At 42.6% G+C, this 17,128-nt stretch overlaps 1 pseudogene; it reads left to right on the forward strand.

Annotated features, from left to right (window-relative positions):
- Nucleotides 1-579: 579 nt before the first annotated feature.
- Nucleotides 580-17,128, forward strand: part of LOC137643782 (adenylate kinase-like) — a 60,020-nt pseudogene continuing 43,471 nt past the window's right edge.

Raw genomic sequence — 17,128 nt, forward strand, 5'->3', positions numbered from 1 at the left:
AGCAACTAGGAATCACGAACCAGTGCGGTTATATGCTGGCTTATGGGAAATGGGAAAAAGTAAAAGTGAAAAAGGTACAGTAACAAAGACAACCCAGCAAGAGGTAGATTCTGTAATATTATCCCTGAAAAAATAAGAATACAAGAGACAGGGAAGAAATGAGCAATAAAATGTTGAAAACATGGGCCAAGACATGAAGAATAGCTTGAGAGAAAATATAATGTAATTGAAGAGAGAACAGAATTACCTGATGAATGGGATGGTCTAGAAATATTATCAGCGAGTAAGTGTAAAGACAGAAGATTAGATATAGACAATTGAAAGAGGACTTTATTACGAATACAATTAGCAAAATGTTTGAAAAATTAAGGCTAATGAAAATTAAAGATAAAATTAATGACTTAATTAGCAGATTCCAGTGTGGTGGGATAGAGGGTAGATCTACAGCAGATCACCTCATCTCAATGAATGCTGTAATAGACTATAATCATTACCTGGGAACCTCAACATATATATGGTTTGGGGATGCAGTAAAGTGTTTTGATTAACTGTTTGAAAGATTGTATCAAGGAATTAAGTATGATGGGAGAGAAAGATGATGAGAAGATGATATATAAATCAAATGAAAAAGCTAAAGCAATTATCAAGAGCTCCGTTGGATATACAGAGGAAATTAGGATAGAAGGAAACGTAAATCAGGAAACAATATTTGGACCAAAGTTATCTTCAATAGTCACGGACAAAGTTATATCAATAAGTGAGAAGACGATAACCCTGATTAGAAACATTAGAATCGAAGCCTTAATTGATGAAGATGATATGTTCCCTGGCAACAATCGACACAAAGTAGGAAGTCCCATAAGCAACTGCCGCAGTTTGGAAGAACTAAAGAAAATTACGTCTAGCACAAATCCACAGAAGTCTAGGGTGTTAGTAATTAGTCACCCCCCCCCCCCACAAAAAGAGGTTAAAAAGGTGAATAGAGTGGTTAAAAATGAAAGGATAGAAACAGTTAAGGAATATAAATACTTAGGAGAATGGTACTCAGAAAAAGGAAACCATAGTATCAGCATAAGCAAAAGTGAGGCAAAAATAGAACACAGGGTACAGAAAGTTAGAAAGTATGGAGACCGTAACAGAGTAGGATATTTGGCATTGCTAGTGAGAATAAAGATCTAAGAGACAGTAGTAGTGCCTACAATGTCTGCAAATATTGAGACATGGGGTGTAATAAATGAAAAATAAATAAAAGAACTAGAGAGTATACTGTACAAAATCACGAAAGAAATGTTTGAACAGGTTCTACCACACCATATTGGGGGCTAATAGCAGAAACAGGAATGTGGCCAGTTGAAAATAGAATAGATTATAAAAAGGTGATACTATTTATGACATGATAACATCAGATAACAAACGGCTAGTTAAGTAGGTAGGGGAAGATCAAATAAGAGAACCATATGGAGAATGTTGGGAGAAAAATATCATAGAAATATGCAATATATATGATATTAAAATTGAAGAAGTAAGAAAGTATAAAAAAGCTAGAATTAAAAAAAGATAAAAAGTAAAGTGGGAAATTAAATCAAAAGAAAAAAGAAAGAAAAGAAAGCAGAGATGACCAAACAAGTTAGTGAATAGTTATGGTAGAAGAGATTACATAGGAGAACTTAACACTAGCGAGCCCGTAATAGTTATGAAAACAAGGTTGAATATGCTAGAATTAAAAGAAAATTATAGAAACAGGAATGATAAGGATAGGCTTTGCGTGTTATGTAGGGAGGCAGAGGATAGCCTACTACTGAGCATATTTTTAACTGTAATAAGTTAAGGAAATTTAGGAATTAGAACTTAGAAATAAGGAATTTAGAAACCCCAACTAAAGAGGTTGCCTGGTATATTAGAAAGGGCCTAGAAGTTAAGTAAAAGTATGCAAGCTGTGCTGTCCGTGTTGGAGGTAACTAATGATAATGAATTTTCTGTAGATTGCAGCGATTTGCACCTATAACGCTTCATCTAGTAGTGTGCCTACAACTATCAGTGTGTTGTGGAGAGACTAACGAGGAACCTGGAGCCTGTGCGAGACTGAGAGTCCAACAGCTGATTGTTGTCATCGAAGCCTTCACATTTTATATGATAATCACTTTATAGTTTTTGCTTGAATCCTGAGGATATCCATGCGGTTAGTTTCACGATTTCGACTTCTCATTGTTTTTACTAATAGATTTAGTAAAGATTGTAATGGGAAGACGGAAATTTAATATTTCAACTTTGTAGTCTATCTTTTAATGATTCTACCTATAATTTTGAGATTTTTTCCTAAAATTCCGGGTTTGATATGACAATAAATTTTCTCACTATAAGCCCCATGATCCCAAATGATTTATGCTCATATGTTTACATGACAATATGTAATTTATTTAAGCTAAGCCCTACCTTATGAGATGAGTGCAGCAGGTTTTAGTCTACACTAATTTAGTTGGGTTGGGTAATTTTGTATTGTATTACAGGGTGAGATTTCGAACAGAAAATATGTTTTCCTATAGTAAATAACGTGAATTAACCGAATTTGATGTTCATTTCAATCGGAAACAAACAGATAAACCAATTCGGCTAACTTTGAGTTGCACGGTGTCACTTCTCTTACGAATGTACTGCGAACGATAACATTAGCAACGTTACCAATAATAGTGTTACCAACGTTGACGTATGGTACACAGAGTTACCAACGGCACTCTGACATTACTAACGACAGTAATGATAGATATTTCCATACGCATTTTAAATAATTTTTCCATATAAGTTTTACTCAATATATAAAAAGTACAAAAAGGGCACAGAACCTAACAAACCCACCTAACCTAGCCTAGTAGTGTGACAGGTCACAAAATAACATTTGATATACATCTGACTTTGGCAGCACTGGTTACTGTATTTTTTCATGACACAATCTTTGCAACGGCGTCTCCAAAGTTTATCCAGATATACTGTTTTATATTTTCCTCTGGTTATTATAATTTCAAGAAGGTAATGTATAGAGAAGAAAAGGCTTGTTTCACATTTATATATTGATTCCCCAGTATTTTTTCCCCACCCAAAACTCCGAGTTCCCACTGGGGGTCCCCCATTATCGGAGGATATAGATGTATATATATTTCTGAAACTATTCATTTGCGACGGGAACGAGTGTCATTTTCGAAGAGAGCGTAATTTTTTCTATAAGAAAAAGTAGTTGTTTTCCTAGGTTATATTGCCCTGTAATACACTACAATGAAACCAAATGTCTCTAGTAACACAATCTTGCTTTGGTTTCATTGTAGTGTATTACAGGGCAATGTAACCTAGGAAAACAACTACTTTTTCTTATAGAAAAAATTACGCTCTCTTCGAAAATGACACTGCGCAGAAACCCCTCCCCCCAGCGCAGAAGCTTTTTCCCATTTTATTACTCGTTTTATTATCCTATTCCTTTTAAAATCATCTCATTTTTCAATATTAAACTTACCCGATAATCATGTAGCTGTCAACTCCGTTGCCCGACAGAATTCTATGGAGGGATACGCCAGCTATCACAATACTAGAAGGGGGTGTACTTACCAGCGCCACCTGTGGCCAGGTACTATAGTACTTCTTGTTGACACCTCCTCAATTTTTCCTCTGTCGTGCTTCCGGCAAGACGTTCTGGGATACGCTTATGATCTTCGAGTATTTTCACGGCTTTTGGTGAAGTATTCTCTCAGATTTCGGCTGTCGCTTTACTGGAAAACTTCTATATTAGCTTAGATAGCTATTATTTAGTCCTGATTTAACGGTTAACGATCTTTTGCTTGATTTTGAAACCCCACTTGGCTAACTCTTTTGATTCAAGATGTCTGACATTTCACAAGCCCCCACCCATAGACGATGTAGGTCTTGTAATAGGCGTATTCCGAAGGCCTCGGTAGATCCTCACACCGCTTGTTCTGACTGTAGGGAAAGGCCCTGTCAGTTAGAAGATCGATGTGAGGAATGCGCCGGACTTTCGGAACTTGATTTTGTCCGTCTTCTTAAGTATTCAACCAAGTTAGAGAGAGAGAGAGTTAGGAGGAGTTCTTCTCACTCTTCACTTTTTTCCTCACCTCATGATCCCCTGCCTTTTCCTACCCCTGTAGTGGCTACCCCCGAACCTACTATTTGCCCTCAGCCTGATATGTCTGTTGTTTTGCGTGCCATTCAGGCCTTAGGCGATAAAGTAGAGTCAGTGGTTAATGATCATAAGTCTCTTATGGCCGAAGTCAAGGAACTTAAGGTCAAGAGTGCAGTGGGTGGAATTAGTGCCAGTGCTGTGACGAGTGCTAGTGTCAGTGCAGTGCCAAGTGCTAGTGTCAGTGTCAGTGTGGTGCGTGAGGATACTTCTGTGCGTGCCAGTCGTCCTCCCAGTCCGGGACCTCTTGCAAGCTCCCAAGCCCAGGGGAGAAGCAATGTCGAAGGGCAAAAGGGTTCGGCAGGCCTTGATCGGCGCACAGAAGTATCCTCGGTGGTTGCGGGCGTGTCTTCCAGAGACCGTCACTCCCACCTGCAGACGATTGAGCCCGTCTTTTACTCGTCTGCTGAGCAATTGTCAGGGAAGAAACGCTGGACTCAGGTCTCAAGACCACTCAAACGCAGAGTCCAGACCTCAAGAACTCAACCGGGCTGCAGTCATTGGATCAGCTCTGACTCGCCGCAGTCATCAGTTGAATGCACTCCGCCTAAGAGGAGTAAGGTTCTGCCACAACAGATATCTGCTGTTAAGGCTTTACCTCAGCAGACCTTAGTGTCTGCCGACCCCAAGTTGACTCTACTGCAGTCCATGCAGTCACAACTTGCGGTCCTGATGCGTGAGTGTCAGGCTGAGCAGGTTACGCCTCCTCCTGCGATCGCTCCGCCTGACCGCTGTACTGCCTGCCAGGCGTACGATGTTGAGGCTCCTCAGGATACCTTACCACGTTCTGAGTTTACTGTTTCCAGTGGTGTGCAGCTCCCTCCGCCTTCCTTAAGGCAACCTCAGCAATGGGAACAGGAAGCTTATACCTTACTTCCTCCGCTTCCACTTGCAGTTCCACCAGTGAGGCAACACTCTCTTGAGGTACAACAACCTCTCCCATCCATGAGTCAGTCTCCTCAGCTCTCGCTGCAGCGAGCTCAACCCTCCTCAAGGCAAGCACAACACCTTAGCCTTGCGCCTCAGGAGCCTCAACTCGCGAGACAATTACTGTGTTCTGCGCAGCCACTACCTCATCGCTCACAGCTCACACCTCAGGAACCTCAACTCGTTCCTCAGGAACTTGCTACTGCGCATCCGCCAACCACTCAGCAAGCGCAACCCTTGAGTTCAGACACTCATGCTAGGAGTCAGCCTCCTCCACCCATGCGCCTACCTTCTGCTACTTCTTTTGTTCAGCCTTTGCAGTCTGAGCCTCAGGTGTTCCCTCAACAGACTCTTGAAGAGGAAACCACTAATATTGTTGTTCCAGCTCGTGCTGATTCTGCTGTTCAGCATACCTTACCGATCTCTTCGCTACACTCTGGTGATGAGGCGTCTGATGATAAGGCGGCACACCTGGATCCCTCATCAGACGTGGATGAATCCAAGTCTTCTCCACCTTCTATTGACTTTCGTAAGGTCTTGACTCTGTTTAGGGAGGTATACCCAGACCACTTTGTCTCTGCTATCCCCCGCTCTCCGCCATCTGAGTTTTCGCTGGGCATGCAGCCAGCTAAGTCTACTTATACTAAGCTAGTCCTAGCAAGGTCCTCTAAGAGAGCGTTAAGGATCTTAGGGGAATGGTTGCAGACTAAGCAACACCTTGGAAAGACTTCGTTCATGTTTCCTCCGACTAAGCTCACTTCTAAAGCGGGCGTTTGGTATGCCACAGGAGAGGAACCAGGCTTGGGAGTACCTGCCTCTGCCCAGGCTAACTTCTCAAGTCTGGTAGACTCGCCTCGTAGAACAGCAATGAGGCGCTCTAAGGTTTGCTGGACCTTCTCAGACCTTGATCACTTCCTGAAGGGTGTTTTTAGAGCATTTGAGATGTTCAACTTCCTAGACTGGTGCCTGGGGGCCCTCAGCAAGAAGACCTCCCCTGCGGACAAGGATTCTGCCATGCTATTAATGTCCTGCATGGATAAGGCCATTAGAGATGGATCTGGCGAGCTTGCTTCGATGTTTGTGTCAGGGGTTCTTAAGAAAAGGGAACAGCTATGTACCTTCCTTTCCTCCAGCATCACACCTTGTCAAAGGTCTCAACTCCTTTTCGCTCCGCTCTCGAAGTTCCTCTTCCCCGAAGAGCTTGTTAAGGACTTGTCTGCTGCCCTGATACAAAAGGACACACATGATCTTGTGGCCTCATCGGCGCGTAAGACTAAGGTTGCTACCTCAGTCCCCAGGACTTATCGCACCCCAGTGGCTGATACTCCTGCTACGAGGTTCATACCGCCCTTTTCGTGGTAGAGCCCCCAGCCGAGGAAGCTCCCGTCCAGACTCTTCCAGGAGCAAGTCTAGGAAAAGTTCCAAGGCTTCTAAAGGAAAAAACTGACTCTCCGCATCTCCAGACAGCAGTAGGAGCCAGACTCAAGATCTTCTGGCAAGCCTGGGAAAAGAGAGGTGCAGACGCCCAGTCTGTCAGTTGGCTGAGGGAGGGTTACAGGATACCATTCTTCCGCAAACCCCCTCTGACCACATCTCCCATCAACCTCTCTCCCAACTACAAAGAAGAGGACAAGAGGCTAGCGTTGCACCAGGAGGTGTCGCTCCTTGTACAGAAGAAGGCAGTGGTTATAGTCCGGGACCATCAATCCCTGGGCTTCTACAACCGTCTCTTTCTGGTGGCCAAGAAGACAGGAGGTTGGAGACCGGTGCTGGACGTCAGCGCGCTCAATGCGTATGTCACCAAGCAGACGTTCACGATGGAGACGACGAAGTCGGTCCTAGCAGCGGTCAGGCAGGAGGACTGGATGGTCTCGTTGGACCTGAAAGATGCCTACTTTCACGTTCCTATTCATCCAGACTCCCAACCTTTCCTGAGATTCGTTTTTGGAAAGGTTGTCTACCAATTCCAAGCCCTGTGTTTTGGCCTAAGCACAGCTCCTATGGTGTTCACGCATCTGATGAGGAATATAGCAAAATTCCTCCACTTATCGGACATCAGAGCCTCCCTTTACTTAGACGACTGGCTGTTGAGAGCCTCCACGAGTCGTCGCTGTCTGGAGAGTCTCAACTGGACTTTGGACTTAATCAGAGAACTGGGTCTGTTAGTCAACATAGAAAAGTCTCAGCTCATTCCCTCCCAATCCATTGTGTACCTGGGAATGGAGATTCGGAGTCAGGATTTTCGGGCTTTTCCATCGGCCCCAAGGATAAGCCAAGCCCTAGATTGCATCATGAGCATGCTGAAGAGGAGCAGTTGCTCGGTGAGACAGTGGATGAGTCTCATAGGGACCCTTTCATCGCTGGCTCTGTTCGTCGAGCTAGGGAGACTCCACCTCCGCCCTCTTTAATTCCATCTTGCAGCTCATTGGGACAAGGGTTTGACTCTCGAAGCAGTCTCTATCCCAGTCACCAAAGAGATGAAGACCACTCTCTTGTGGTGGAAGACCAATCTCCTTCTCAGGGAGGGCCTATCGTTGGCTATTCAGACCCCCAATCTTCATCTCTTCTCAGATGCATCGGACTCGGGCTGGGGTGCGACCTTGAACGGAAGGGAATGCTCGGGAACGTGGAACGAGGAACAGGGAACGCTCCACATCAACTGCAAGGAGCTACTAGCAGTTCATTTAGCCCTGCTGAACTTCAAGTCCCTCCTGCTAGGCAAGGTGGTGGAGGTGAACTCAGACAACACCACAGCCTTGGCTTACATCTCCAAGCAAGGAGGGACCCATTCGAGGAGCCTATACGAGATCGCAAGGGACCTCCTCATTTGGTCAAGAAGTCAAAACCTCACTTTAGTCACGAGGTTCATTCAGGGCAACATGAACGTCTCAGCAGATCGCCTAAGCAGAAGGAATCAGGTCATTCCCACGGAATGGACCCTCCACAAGAGTGTGTGCAACAGACTTTGGACCTTGTGGGGTCAACCTACCATGGATCTGTTTGCCACCTCCATGACCAAGAGACTTCCGCTGTACTGTTCCCCAGTTCCAGACCCTGCAGCAGTTCATGTGGATGCTTTTCTGCTGAACTGGTCCCATCTCGACCTTTACGCATTTCCACCGTTCAAGATAATAAACAAAGTCCTTCAGAAGTTTATCTCGCACGAAGGGACACGGCTGACGCTGGTTGCTCCCCTTTGGCCTGCAAGAGAATGGTTCACAGAGGTACTTCAATGGCTAGTCGACGTCCCCAGGACTCTACCTCTAAGAGTGGACCTTCTACGTCAACCTCACGTAGACAGGTTGCACCCAAACCTCCACGCTCTTCGGCTGACTGCCTTCAGACTGTCGAAAGATTCGCTAGAGCTAGAGGCTTTTCGAAGGAGGCAGCCAGCGCGATTGCCAGAGCAAGAAGGGTTTCCACTCGTAGAGTCTACCAATCTAAGTGGGAAGTCTTCCGGAGCTGGTGTAGAGCCAATGCAGTATCCTCTACCAATACCTCTGTGACCCAAATAGCTGACTTCCTTTTACATCTTAGGAATGAGAGATCCCTTTCAGCCCCTACGATTAAAGGGTACAGGAGTATGTTGGCTTCAGTTCTCCGCCACAGAGGTTTGGACCTTTCTTCCAACAAGGACCTTCAGGACATCCTTAAGTCTTTTGAGACTTCTAAAGAGCGTCGTCTATCCACTCCAGGCTGGAACCTAGACGTAGTCTTAAGGTTCCTTATGTCACCTAGGTTCGAACCTCTCCAGTCGGCTTCCTTCAAGGACCTTACCCTCAAGACTCTTTTTCTCGTCTGCCTTGCAACAGCTAAGAGAGTCAGTGAGGTTCATGCCTTCAGCAAGAACATTGGTTTCACGACCGAATCTGCAACATGTTCTTTTCAGCTCGGATTCTTAGCTAAGAACGAACTTCCTTCACGTCCTTGGCCTAGATCGTTTGAAATACCTAGCCTCTCCAACATGGTAGGTAACGAACTAGAGAGAGTTCTTTGCCCTGTCAGAGCTCTTAAGTATTATCTTAATAGGTCTAAACCTATTAGAGGACAGTCAGAAGCCTTATGGTGTGCCATCAAGAAACCTTCGAGGCCCATGTCCAAGAACGGGGTTTCGTATTATATAAGGCTTCTGATTAGAGAAGCCCATTCTCACTTAAAGGAGGAAGACCTTGCATTGCTGAAGGTAAGGACCCACGAAGTAAGAGCCGTAGCTACTTCGATGGCCTTTAATAAAAACCGTTCTCTGCAGAGCATAATGGATGCAACCTATTGGAGGAGCAAGTCAGTGTTTGCATCATTTTATCTTAAAGATGTCCAGTCTCTTTACGAGAACTGCTACACCCTGGGACCATTCGTAGCAGCGAGTGCAGTAGTAGGTGAGGGCTCAGCCACTACATTCCCTTAATCCCATAACCTTTTTTAACCTTTCTCTTGAATGCTTTTATTGTTGTTTTTATGGTTGTTACGGTAGGCTAAGAAGCCTTCCGCATCCTTTTGATTTGGCGGGTGGTCAATTCATTCTTGAGAAGCGCCTGGGTTAGAGGTTGTGTAGAGGTCCTTTAGTAGGGGTTGCAGCCCTATATACTTTAGCACCTTTGAGTTGATTCAGCCTCCAAGAGGAACGCTGCGCTCAGTAAGGAAGACGAACTTAAAAAAGAGGCAGAGTAACGGTTCAATTCGACTTCCTTACCAGGTACTTATTATTTCATTGTTATTTGAGATAACTGTTATATGAAATATGGGATACTTAGCTATCCTTTAATCTTGTACACTGGTTTTCACCCACCCCCCTGGGTGTGAATCAGCTACATGATTATCGGGTAAGTTTAATATTGAAAAATGTTATTTTTATTAGTAAAATAAATTTTTGAATATACTTACCCGATAATCATGATTTAATTGACCCTCCCTTCCTCCCCATAGAGAACCAGTGGACCGAGGAAAAATTGAGGAGGAAAAATTGAGGAGGTGTCAACAAGAAGTACTATAGTACCTGGCCACAGGTGGCGCTGGTAAGTACACCCCCTTCTAGTATTGTGATAGCTGGCGTATCCCTCCATAGAATTCTGTCGGGCAACGGAGTTGACAGCTACATGATTATCGGGTAAGTATATTCAAAAATTTATTTTACTAATAAAAATAACATTTTATATTCCCATTCAATATTATTTATCATTCATTCTATTTTATCTTCCTAAATTGGGTTTATTTCTTTTGTTATTTCCTTTTCACTACCCGGTTTCACATAGATTCTTCCTCTGGACTAGTTTCCCTATCCAGTTCATTCATGGTAAAACCATCTCATTTTATATTTCCTTTCAATATTATTTATCATTCATTCCATTTTACCTTCCTATATTGTTTTTATTTCCTTTTCACTCCCCAGTTTCACAAATACTTTCCCTGGACTAGTTTCCCTACCCAGTTCATTTATGTTTACCCTCTAGACTCCCTTATTTTTCTGTTGAGCAATCAGGAACCGATACGTATTCAAAGTTTACACAAGGGGGTTGACAACTGATATTTCCCTATCCCCTTCCTTTGTCTCTTTAAGTGGTCTGTTTTTTCCTCTTCCACGAAGCCCTTTTCCTTTGTAACCTTTGAACTAGTCAGGTGTCTGCCATTTCGAGTGAGATTTATTTTTTCGTATTTTACGATGGAGGAAATTATAGATACTTGTAACGGCTGCAGTATTCCGTAGCTAAAAGCATTTGCTAAATTCCATGGTGATTTTTATGATTCTTCTGCCAATGTTGATATTTTCCTGAAATCACACAATGTAATTCCTCAACGCTTGCAGTGCCCCAAGTGTCGTTCCCCCCTATCTTGCAGGAAAGATATTCACATGTTTTATTGCAATACTGAATCCACCATACCTAAAACCAAAAAGAATCTTCGTTGTGGTTATACTGTTACTTCCTATAAAGGTACATTTTTGGGAAAAAGTCGTCTACCCCCATGGAAGACTCCCGTGACCCGGAAGTTTTGGCGTCTTCTTCGTAAAGGTAAGTGGAGAATTTTACAGTCTTCAGTAAATACCTGAGGTTTTTGACCTGTCATACTACTAGGATAGGTTAGGTGGGTTTGTTAGGTTCTGTGCCCTTTTTGTACATTTTATATATTGAGTGAAACGTATATGGAGAAATTAGTATGGAAATATCTATCATTGCTATCATTAGTAATGTCATCGTGCCGTTGGTAACTCTGTGTACCATACGTTAACGTTGGTAACACTGTGTATTATTGGTAACGTTGATAATGTTATCGTTTGCAATACATTCGTTTAGAGAAGTGACCGTTGAAATGCATATATTTAAATATTTTAACACAACATATATGACATTAGTGATTATATTTAAACATTTTAACAGAAAATATATGTTTTCCTGTAGGAAATAACGTGATCTAACCGGTTTTCACCTTCATTTCATCCGTAATAACAGCAACCAATTCGGCAACTTAAGTTAGCCGAACTGGTTGATCTGTTTGTTTCCGATTGAAGAGGTTTCTGGCATCCTGACATCGTAGGTTATTGATGCCTTGGCTCGCTTCGCCCGCTAAAAAACACAAACTCACCATGATTAATATTATTATTATTATTATTATTATTTGCTAAGCTACAACCCTAGCTGGAAAAGCAAAATGCTATAAGCCCAGGGGCCCCAACAGGGAAAATAGCCCAGTAAGGAAAGGAAAGAAGGAAAAATAAAATATTTTAAGAAGAGTAACATTAAAATAAATATTTCCTATATAAACTATGAAAACTTTAACAAAACAAGAGGAAGAGAAATTAAATAGAATAGTGTGCCTGATTGTACCCTCAAGCAAGAGAACTCTAACCCAAGACAGTGGAAGACCATGGTACAGAGGCTATGGCACTACCCAAGACTAGAGAACAATGGTTTGATTTTGGAGTGTCCTTCTCCTAGAAGAGCTGCTTACCATAGCTAAAGAGTCTCTTCTACCCTTACTAAGAGGACAGTAGCCACAGAACAAATACAGTGCAGTAGTTAACCCCTTGAGCGAAGAAGAATTGTTTAGTAACCTCAGTGTTGTCAGGTGTGTGAGGACAGAGGAGAATCTGTTAAGAATAGGCCAGACTATTCGGCGTATGTGTAGGCAAAGAGAAAGAACCGTAACCAAAGAGAAGGATCCAACGTAGTACTGTCTGGCCAGTCAAAGGACCCCATAACTCTCTGGCGGTAGTATTTCAACGGGCGGCTGGTGCCTTGGCCAACCTACTACGATACTTTTATTACTAACAAAACGGGAATTTGGTTTAAAAAGATGAGTGCTGGCTAGTTTTCCAGTTTTCTGTATATGAGTGGAATTCTCTATAAGAATGAATGATTGCTGGCAAGTTTGTCTTTTTTCTGTATTATGTTTAACCCTTTTACCCCCAGGCTATTTGGAACTTTCCAACCCTTAACCCCCAGGGGTTATTTTTTTTTCAAGCACATTTTGCAGTATATTGTTTCTAAATTGCTCTAACAGCCTTAATTTTTGTCATAGAGAGGTCAGGTTGGTCTCATTCTCTTGGAAAATGCCTGAAGTTTCTCAAAAAATTATCAAAAATATGCAAAAAAAATGTAAATGGCAGATTTTTTGCAAGGACGTACCGGTACGTTCATGGGAGTAGAGGGATGAGTTTTGTGAAATGTAAGGTTCGATTAAAAGGTGAAGTATATTTCTAACTCTAACTCCATTGTTCACATTTGGGAGACTGATGGTGAGTTATTGCGCATGCGTTGCTTGCATTTGCCAGCTCTTCTGTTTTTTTGTAGTAATACGTTATCATTATTTGGCTTTTTTAACCATTTACATGAGCTCACAACTATTTATGCACAAATTCCTGGATGTTGTCCTACAATAGCCATTTTTTCCACCCTCCCCTTCAGTTTGTTTCACCACTATCACATAAAGAAATCTCCAAGAGGGAAGTACAATCTTTTTCAAAATTTAGTGTAATTTTATCTATGTCGGTAATTATGATGAAAACCCTCTTTGTATAGTGTATAGCTGTTGTTGCTGATGTGAAAGTAAAAGATATCCCCGAAATTATGATCCACGGGGCTAGCGAGCACAGTTCAACATGCACAACTTGCCAGAACATAAGAGCAGTGATGTAATGTTAATTGTGCGAGCGTAGCAAGCCACGCCGGAGCAAAAACCATTAGAAGGACATGAAGTGAATCATAGATGATTAATTTACTTCCATTTTCAACCACTTACATGGACCATATAGTTTTCCAGTTGGGTATCTTGTATTTAGATTGCATTTCTGACCATTATTATTGCTGCAAATTACTCGTTTTCAAGTCTTTAATTTTAGTGTTGTACAGTGCAATATTGAATTTTATGAGAAATACAGTCATTCTTTCACTCCCTCAGGCCCCCAAGTTGAAAGACCGATACCGTGTTTGTCATCTGGCCACAGGCGATTTGCTTCGTGCAGAGGTAGCATCAGGCTCAGAACTAGGAATGCAGCTCAAGGAAATTATGGATGCAGGTAAACATACTGTGTTTTAACTCTTAAAGTGCCATTTAAGGTATTTTATGTTCGATTTTGCTACTGTACTTCCTTTGGCGCTATTAGATATGTGATGTTTTCAGTAATTATCAATTATTCCTACACGAATACAAACTTTCTTCCTTGATAGGAATGTACTTTCAATGAAGCTGCTTACAGCTGTTAAAACTTAACGAGGTTATGGTAGTTAGCTGGAAGGGTGGCTAGTAAGCCACATGACTGGCCACTAAACTCCCACTTGGCTTTCAGTCGCAAGATAATAAGGACGTACAGTACTATCTTCCACCTCTTCTGGCTTTTTTTAATCTTTTTATTTCTTTTTGACATAATTGTGATGGCCTATTGTGGTGTGAGAGGGATATTTAGAAGGAAGAAAGTCTCTGCTGGGGTTTCCCGATAACTGAAGCTGCATGACAGTTTTCTGTTGAAACCTGTCCATATCTGCATTTTTGTTACTGTGAAACAGCATTCCTGTTTGCTGTTTATTTCCCTATTTATTCTGGTTGATGACAACGTAATCCCAAGGAAGTTGGCAATGCTTAGGCATAATGTTTACCATCAGAAGAAGAAGATTTTGTTGTCGAGTGTTCCTATCATCAGTGTCTTACTGATCCATGAAAGATACTAAGGATGTATCCCGTTGTTGTGCTCTCTTCATAGATTTCCTTTGGTTTATATCCTTGTAAGAGCATTATTATTGGCCTGTGTAACCCTGTAGAAGGCAAACTTCTAGTGTTCTTCCTTTTCTTATACCTTATCTTCGTTAGTGAGTCTTCGCAACTAATTCTTGGAGAAGAACATGTAGGAGAGGTCATCGAAGGAACCCGGGAAAACCGATCAATGGGAGTTACGTATGATTGACTCCTATCATTTTTCCCACCCAGTCGGGGAGAAAGTTCTGAACTTGGAACCTGCCTTCTTGAGTAAGCGCTGATAGTTGTCCCATAATGGGAAGAAACATCCGCACACTCAACTTTGGGAAGGTGTCTTGGTACTTTGTAAGGGTGTTCACACACCTTTCACCTGTGTTTGCTCTCGTACCGGGAGGAGTCGGTGCTGAGAGATGTTCCATGGCGAGAAGAAACGTTGGCCTTAGCAACCCTCGTTGTTGGAGCGGAACCCGCTCTGCCGTGCTGGACGGAAGGGCTCTGTCCTTCTATCCCCTCTCCTGGACTTTTTCTCTCTCACTCGTTAGAGATAAAGAGGGAAGAAGGAAGTCCTGAGAGATGTCGTTTGATGGAAGGAAACATTTGAATGTCCTGCTCCTGCTTGTGTTGGTTGGAGGGCAGTTCTCATGACATTCCCAGCTCGAGAATACATGCGCACTGGGAAACACACACATTATATATTCACACACAGAAAATCCTCGTGTATCAAGAATCCACCCCCACCAAGAATCCACGTGCACAGGGAATCCACGCCCATCGATAATCTATATGTGTCGGAAGTCCATGCACACCTGGGATGTACGCACTTGGTCCCCACAATGCTCATGAGGACCTCTTAGGGAGATCAAGCTGCTTGAAACATTTTGCAAGTTAGTATATTTCTCAAGTCTTCGAACCCGTAAGACTAGTGTCGGAAAGGGCTTCGACCCTCAGGAGTGTGCTTTATTAGCGTAGCCCTGACAAAGCAAATAGCAGCGGCATAACTAGCCAGTTTCTCATGGTATTCTGAAGGATGGAAAACCTTCATCACCTTGATTCAGGAGTTTGTGGCCAGGAACTAGAATCAAGCTGTTCATGACTTCAAGTCCTTCTTCATCTCTTTCCTACAAGAACTGAATTTTAAGGACCAAGATGACTAGCCTTCTGTCCTGGGAGGACACTACAATTCTTCCTACAGCAATGGAAGGAGTATGAGTTGAGATCTTAAGAGACCTGTTTCTTTCTGGCTTCATGGGACTATCAGACATGCTTTCCTGTAGGCGGAGACGCAAGGGCCATCCTTGATTTGAGCTTACAAAGCCAGACATAACAGATCTATCCCAGCTCTCATGAAGAACCTATCGGGCACAGTTCTTGACGACAAGCGGGTAACATTAGACAACCTTTTTGTGCTTATAACCTATGGTAGTATTCTCTCAGGTTCCTGGATATGTGTCCTTGTCCTGGTGTTAGTTTTCTCAACAGATCTTGTAGCAAGCCTGGCTCCTTCACAGGAAAGGTGACATCTCATCATAGATGAAAGTTGCAATGTAATTCTAGAAAGGTTAGATTGACTGACTTTTTACCTTTTATTACAATTTTTTAAGGGGTTACAGCAGTCACTCCGTCATTTTCTGATTTTTTTTAGGGGGGAAGGGGATTAAAGTAGTTGCTTTGTTTTTTGCATGATCGGACAAAATGCTGATAAGCTACATAACTGAGCAATTAGTTTTATCTAAGATTTGTTCAGAAATATCACCCCATCCTCCCTGACAAAGGGTGAGGATGGTCAAATGTATGCAAACCCATACATTCTGACATGTCCTCCAATTGATGTAGTTTTTCCTTGACTCTACCAGTCCCTGGTAGTGACCTAGCCTAACACCTGCCTCATTATCATGGCCAGGTTGTTAGCCATAACTTTGTATTGAAGTCCTTTCCCATTCCCCAGGAAAGTAAACCAGCTAGTTGATTATAGGAACCTCCTCCCTCCTAAGGGTAGGCGTTTGTAATTGTGCAGGGACAAATCTCAAGTTTTGAAAGTAATTTTGTATTTTTGTTAAGTACAAACTGAGCCCTCTAAGTCACAATGCCTGCCTCAACCACCCGGTAAGTCCTAGGTTTAGTGACAAAGTGCGAGCTCAGTGGTCCTTGGGTTGGGGCTTGCCCGCCACCCCTCCAGCGAACTACTGCCTCCTCATAAAGTTTTAATAGGTGTATATAGCTTTGCTGAAAGCATAATCCAAAGGTTTGTACAGGAAAAATACAAATTGAAGTACTTTAAGTATTAGTGATATTTTCCTCATCTTATTTAGATACTGTAGGAACCGTATGATTGACTTGAGTTGATTGCCTTTTGTCTCCTGCTATCCTTATAAAAGCTAGTGTCTCTAGACACTCCCGTTCTGTTATTTCATTGGTTTTTATGTACAACCAGTCCCAGTACAGAGCTTTCATTGCCACTGGCATTGTCAGGTAGCATAGGACGATCTGTTTACGAATGTGGGACTGGGGCCTTTTGAGTGAAGTTGCTAAAACTCCCCACCACTACTCATTCTACAGTTAGCAACAGCATCAGTGGCTTCTAGTGAGCCCTCTGATTGACTTTGTCCATTTTGAGGCCCCACTTTTAGTAAACTTGGCAGGATCTTAATTTCTCTATGAAGGTCTGGAAAGTAGGCTTAATGGGGAGAGCATTTTCTCCAATTTTATTTGCAGATTGGCACATCAGAGGAAGGACTGAGTGTAACTCCCATTGGATCCTTTGCTAGGTTCGTAGTTCTGGATATTTAGTCCTGGTTTTATCCTCTCACTATTCACCTGGCTCAAGCCATTTTTTTTTCT

This window comes from Palaemon carinicauda, chromosome 1 (assembly GCF_036898095.1).
Source record: "Palaemon carinicauda isolate YSFRI2023 chromosome 1, ASM3689809v2, whole genome shotgun sequence".
Lineage (NCBI taxonomy): Eukaryota > Metazoa > Arthropoda > Malacostraca > Decapoda > Palaemonidae > Palaemon > Palaemon carinicauda.